The 6,889-nt window shown below is 41.5% G+C and overlaps 1 long non-coding RNA gene across 1 annotated transcript; it reads left to right on the top strand.

Moving 5' to 3' along the window:
• Positions 1-513: 513 nt before the first annotated feature.
• Positions 514-2,350, top strand: LOC133743738 (uncharacterized). The gene is made up of 3 exons (XR_009863235.1): positions 514-679; positions 1,146-1,206; positions 2,254-2,350. It is a non-coding gene; the product is annotated as an uncharacterized LOC133743738 (long non-coding RNA).
• The last annotated feature ends 4,539 nt before the right edge of the window (positions 2,351-6,889 follow it).

Here is a 6,889-nt window from a genome sequence, read left to right as displayed (position 1 = left end):
TTTGGACGGTAAACGACCTTTACTTTCATTTTTATTGTCATTTCAGCACTTTTAGTGGCCCTAAAAGTTGACTTTTGTTCGGGTCAAAATTTGAGAAAATGTTCTTCATGAAAGTTGTAGAGGACGTTAAACCGAGTGCGTGGATATGTGGTACGTAAAAATTGGAGTTCGTATGCGAAAGTTATAAGCAAAATACTAAAGTTACTATTCATATGGTAAGTTTCTATAAATAGCCAAGTTACTGTGGTAAGTTTCCATTTTTGGAAACCTACCGGTTTTTCTCTCTCTTCTCCCCCGATCCTTTCTCCTCTTCGGCCCGATTTCTTCTCCCTCCGATTTCTTCCTCCTCCGGGCACCCCACGATGGAATCCGGACATCATCTGGCTCGCCTCTTCACCATGGTCACGTATGTGGTGGTGTTTTGCAGCGATTTGGCCGGAAGAGCTTGATTTTGAGTTGTGAAGGTTACTGTAGCAGTTTGGAGTTTTCATCGATTTCCGGCGATTCCGGCCGTCTCCGGCCACCAAACCGGCGTCGAAGGTTCGGTTTTTGACATAGATCATTTCCCCTAAGGTCTTTCATTTCAATTTGCAGTGTAGAGGTCGAATTAACAATTTCAATTTCTAGGGTTCTTGGAATTTCTGGAAATTTTTCACCGGCCAAATTGGAGCTCTTCCAGGTAAAATTGGAACTTGTTGTAGTTGAGAAAGAGGTTGGGTTTGTTGATTACATGGTGCTGCCAAATTTTGGTGGCCATCGGAAGTGGTTGCCGGTGGCGCGTGGGGCCCACGCGCTGCCACTGTTGGTGGCGCGTGGAGGCATGTAGGGCAGTGTTTTAATTTCAGTTTTTAGCCCATTAAATTGTATGATTGTTGTAGAGCTTGTATGTGAAGTTTGGTGAATTTTAGAGGAGTTTGGAATTATTTGTGAATTTCTGAAGTTTGAAGTTTTGTGATGGAATTGTTGGAAATCCGGCCGTCGGATTTTCCTCGTTTTCATTGTGGAATATGTAAATTGAGGAATTGGTGTTGTGGAAGAGATTTGGGTGGAATTTGAGAAGTAATGGAGATAGGGATTTTCGGGTTTCGTTTAGGTTCGTATTTATTTTATCGGATTGCCGTTTACGGAAATATAATTGTGTACAGGGCAATGTTGCGAGCTACGGCTAGATGAAGGAACTCGTTTGCGTGGTCGCCCAATAGTACTGTGAGTGGACTTTTGTTTTAAATAATGATGCATGCGTTTATTTTCTTGAATTAATGCTTTACCTAATTAATATATTACTTTCGAGCATACGAATGGATTTCGGAAATTTATTTCGATTTATCACGTGGATTTGCTTTCAATAATGATTTTCATGAAGTAATTATGATTTATTCCGGTTATGAATTTCGGATATTAATTTGTTATGCTCGGATTCGAATTTATAATTTATGTTGATTTTTGACGAATCATTTTCCGAGGAAATTTCCGGAATTAAATATATATTCTCTATTCGTTGATTTGAGATTTTTGGAAAGATTTTCGAAATGGGATTTCGATGAATTTATTTTCCTATTTATTTATCGACCTTCGGTTTTGGCATTGGGAATGTCTTGTTGATGATCTAATTATTCTTTTAGCGTGTGGGACACGCTGTAGATTTATGTGACTTTCTACGAGAATTTCCGGGTACGGTTGGGAATCGTACCCGTGTTTTCTTTATTCGCGGGACTTATGGGGAAGCCTTAGTGATTTTCGATTTTTCGTATGATTTTTACCCGCCATACCTGGGTCGTCATATTTATTGCTAGCTAGCCTATTAGTACTCCTCCCTGCTTACTATGTGTTTGTGGGTGAGTAAGAGCAGAGCATGGGATGCTCCAGAGTGTGGGACACTCCGACCCGAGCCTGGGAGGCTCCCTTCTTTCGTATGGTGAAACTTCTTCCCCATATTTTATCGTTGCTTGACTAGCGGGGCTAGTCTGATTTTCATTATAGCCAGTGGGGCTGGTCTTATCTTCTTGAGAACCGAGATTTCGATTTTACAATATATTTTTTGAATATTGTGACTAGCGAGGCTAGTCGGTTTACTGTTATGAAATTCTTGGATTTAAATCTAAATGTGTTTTCTAATTGTTGCATGCATCGGTTTTTAATGAAATAAATGTGGGAAAGTATGAAATCCTTTTTCTCTTAAATTGTTTATTTTTGTCCACTCACGCTAACGTTTTCGTCTACTTTCCACTGGGCCTTTCGGTTTCTAATGCCCAGTTTGCAGGCGCTATTAGTTGAGGTCGGGCGTACATGGTTCGAGGCATAGTTGACGAATAGCTTCCGCACTTCTTTGTTTGGCTATGATCTATTGTGGGTTACTGTTGTGGGTAGTCCACTTTAGGGGTGACTCGACCAGTTCTCGGTAGAGTTATCACTAAGGTGGGCCCCACAGGGCCACCTCGGATTTCAGGGTGAAATTCGGGGCGGGTCCTGTCACCATGCATCTTTCTTGGGTATGGCAATGAAGAGATGGGCTATCGGTTGTGGAATCCAAAGACCAAGAAGTTATTTAGAAGCAGAGATGTGGTGTTCCATGAAGGTCAAACCATTGCAAATTTTGACAAAAATGAAGTAGAACATGCAGACCACCTCACCTACGATTCATCACCGCTTCAAGAAGAACCTAGTGACAAAGCTCAAGATATAGTAAATGAAAATGTTCCTGATATGGCAGAAGCAGAAGCAGCAGAACCTGAAGATAATGATCAGGAGGATCATGATCAGGGGGAGCCTAATCAGGGGGAGCAGCCAGAAAATGCCCAAGTACCAGTTCGAAGATCCAACAGAATGCCAAAGCCAAGTACCAAGTATCCTTCTTCACAATATATTTTGGTCACTAGTGATGGAGATGATCCATATTCCAGATACATTCTGTTGACAAATGATGGAGAGCCTGAATGCTTTGAGGAGGCAAAGACTCATGCAGACAGTGATAAGTGGATGTTGGCAATGAAGTCTGAGATGGAGTCCTTATTGAAGAATGGCACCTATGAGTTGGTGGAGCTTCCTAAAGGCAGAAAAGCACTCAAAAATAAATGGGTGTTTAAGTTGAAGAGATATGAGAATGAACAGTTGACAAAGTTCAAGGCTCGCTTGGTTGTGAAAGGTTTTGGGTAGAAGGAAGGAGTAGATTTTGACGAGATCTTCTCACCAGTTGTCAAGATGACTTCTATTAGAGTTATTTTGGGCATGGCAGCTAGCATGGATCTTGAGATGGAGCAGTTAGATGTGAAAACGGCATTTCTTCATGGTGATTTGGAAGAAGAAATATACATGGAGCAACCGAAAGGTTTCGAAGTTGAGGGAAAGGAGAACATGGTTTGCAAGTTGAAGAAAAGTTTATACGGGCTTAAGCAAGCACCAAGGCAATGGTACAAGAAATTTGACTCATTCATGATGGGTCATGGGTACAAGAGAACTGATGCAGATCCATGTGTGTATATTCAACAGTTTACTGGAGGTAACTTCATAATTTTGTTGCTCTATGTTGATGATATGTTGATAGTGGGCCAAGATGTTTCTATGATTTGCAAGTTGAAAGCAGAATTATCAACGTCATTTGATATGAAAGACTTAGGGCCAGCTAAGCAGATTTTGGGCATGGAGATTACTCGTGACAGGCAAACGAAGAAATTATGGCTGTCACAGGAGAGGTATGTTGAACGGGTGCTTGAAAGGTTCAACATGAAAGAAGCTAAGCCAGTAAGCTCACCTCTAGGCAATCATTTCAAGTTAAGCAGATTATTATGCCCAACTACACAAGTGGAGAAGGACAAGATGACAGGTATCCCTTATTCATCAGCTGTTGGTAGTCTTATGTATGCCATGGTATGCACTCGCCCAGATATTGCACATGCAGTTGGTGTTGTTAGTAGATATCTTTCTAACCCTGGCAGAGAGCATTGGGAAGCTGTTAAGTGGATACTTAAATATTTGAGGGGCACCTCAAAGTTGTGTTTGTGTTTTGGTGGATCAGGACGGATCTTGGAAGGTTTCACAGATGCAGATTTGGCAGGAGACCTTGATAATAGAAAGTCCACTTCTGGATACTTATTTACATTTTCTGGGGGAGTTGTGTCATGGCAGTCCAAGTTACAGAAGTGTGTTGCCTTATCCACCATGGAATTTGAGTACATAGCAGCAAATGAAGCAAGCAAGGAAATGTTATGGCTGCAAAGGTTCGTTCAAGTGTTGGGTGTGAAGCAAGAAAATTATGTGGTGCATTGTGATAGTCAGAGTGCTATTCACTTGAGCAAAAATTCAGTGTATCACCCCCGCACTAAGCACATTGATCATCGTTATCATTGGATTCGAGATGCAGTGTCAAAGAAGTTTTTCCAGTTGAGAAAAATTCACACCAACAAGAATATTTCAGATATGTTGACTAAAGTTGTTCCCAAGCAGAAGCTGGAGTTTTGCATTAAGGCTGCTGGGATGGACTTCCATTGAGAAGTCATGGTACCCATGGTCTAGAGGGGGAGATTGTTGAATATTCTAGACCATGTGACTTTTGGGTTCTCCCATAGAGATAGTTATTGTCTCTACACATTCCTATGCAAGTTTCTTGAAGGATTCATGAATATGGAAGATTCATGAAGGAGTATTCATTGGAAGAGTTGAATGGAGCATTAATGAAGACATCTAGAGGCTAGGGTTCCTCCTTAGCCTATATAAGGAGAGGTCATTTGCTCATTCTAATCATCAATCCAATCTCTCTTCATCCAAGTAGAGAGTGAAGAGTGTCCACTTCAAGTTGAGAGTGTTGTAGTTGTTAGGTAGCAAAACAAGTGAGAGAGAGAGAGTTTCCTTCAAGTAGTGTTCTTGAAGTTGTGTATCTCTTGTACCCATCTTATCATAGTGGAAGTTCTTGTTGTTGCTGCCCCGTGGACGTAGGCACCTTGCCGAACCACGTTATATCTGGTGTTCTCTTTCCATTACTTTTTTTTATTTCTTTGCATATTATCCTTTTGTGGTTGGAGTTATTATTTCCATTCTATTAATTTTCCCAACATTTAGTTCCTTATTTTCAACTCGCCACACAACTCTTAAAGGGTTTTGATGCTGTCACACTAATGCATGTGCCAAGAAAAGAAAATCAAACGGCAGACGCTTTGGTCAACTTAACATCAGCTTTGGCATTATCAGAGGATGAAATCATACACCTTCCAATCTGTCAACGGTGGGTCATACCGACAATCTCTGAGCTTTGGCATGAAGACTCCAATGTTGTCTCTGTTTACGTGATTGATTTTGATGACTGGAGGTACCCATTGATTGATTACCGCAAGCGAAATAAGCTTTCCGATGACCTAAAGCAACGCTCGGACATAAGACGAAGAGTACCACGCTTTTTCTATTACAAGGAGATTCTTTATCGACGATCATTCGATGGATTGCTCCTTAGATGTCTGGGGAAAGAGGAAGCGGCTAAGGCTATGGAGGAAGCTCATTCAAGAGTATGCGGAGCTCACCAGTCGGGTCCTAAGTTCCATTTTCAAGTGAAGAGGATGGGTTACTATTGGCCCACCATGGTTAAAGATTGCATGGAGTATGCACAAAGGTGTCAAGCTTGCCAGTTTCATGCAAACTTCATCCATCAACCACTAGAGCCATTGCATGCAACGATTGCTTCCTACCCCTTCGATGTGTGGGGACTTGATGTTGTAGGACCCATCACTCCAAAATCCTCCGCGGGTCACTCATACATTCTAGCGGCTACAGATTCCTTTTCAAAGTGGGCAGAGGCGGTGCCGTTATAAAGAAAGAAAACGTTATAGACTTCATCAAAGGGAATATCATTCAATGATATGGTGTTTCGCGCTGCATCATCACAGACAACGCCAAGTACTTTTCCAATAGTGCCATGGAGAAACTCTGTGAGAAATATCACTTCAAGCTACACTTTTCTTCTATGTACAATGCCCCCGCTAATGGATTGGCTGAGGCATTCAACAAGACATTGTGTAATATTTTGAAGAAAGTTGTCAGCAAAACAAAAAGGGATTGGCATGAAAGAATGGGCGAGGCGCTCTGGGCCTATAGAATGACATATAGAACTCCCACGAAGGCTACACCTTACTCCCTTGTATATGGTGTTGAAGTTGTCTTACCCTTGGAGAAACAAATTTCATCTCTGAGGATTGCTTTGCAAGAGGGACTAAATGATGAAGAGAACGTCAAGTTACGCCTTCAAGAGTTGGAGGCCTTAGATGAAAAGAGAATTGACGTGCAACAACACTTGGAATGCTACCAAGCTCGAATGTCACGAGCTTTCAACAAAGGGGTTCGACCCCGATCCTTTCAAGTTGCTAGTGCTTGATGTGCGTAGACCTATCATCATGACACACAAGACTGGTCCTAAGTTCAAGTCAAAGTGGGATGGACCTTATGTCGTCAGCGAAGTCTACACCAATGGAGCCTACAAAATTATGGCTGAAGATGGCCTGAGAATTGGCCCCATAAATGGAAAGTTTCTGAAGAGGTACTATGCTTGAAGAAAGTAAGAAGACGCTCCTAGTCAGCACGAGCTTAAACTGCACATGGCACAAAAAAAAAAAAAAAAAAGTCCGTTGAGTTGAAAACCCGAAAGGGCGGCTCAAACAAAAAAAACAGGACAAAAAAAAATTCACATCATCCATAAACCCTTGAACTACGTGATGACTTGATTCCTTCATTGGAAGGATACGTAGGCAGCTTGGGAATAACAATCTCAAGTTCAGTCACATCAAATAAAAAGGACTAAATACTGTTTAGTCCTTAAGCTTTTGACCAAAAAACACTGCAGTCCCTAACCTTTTAATTTCACACGTTTAGTCCTTGTACTTCAAAATTTCGGACTAATAGGTCCTTTCCG

Source organism: Rosa rugosa, chromosome 4, assembly GCF_958449725.1.
Source record: "Rosa rugosa chromosome 4, drRosRugo1.1, whole genome shotgun sequence".
In the NCBI taxonomy this organism is placed as follows: Eukaryota; Viridiplantae; Streptophyta; class Magnoliopsida; order Rosales; family Rosaceae; genus Rosa; species Rosa rugosa.
Note: the sequence above shows the minus strand (reverse complement) of the source record. Positions and strands in the feature narration are given on the sequence as shown.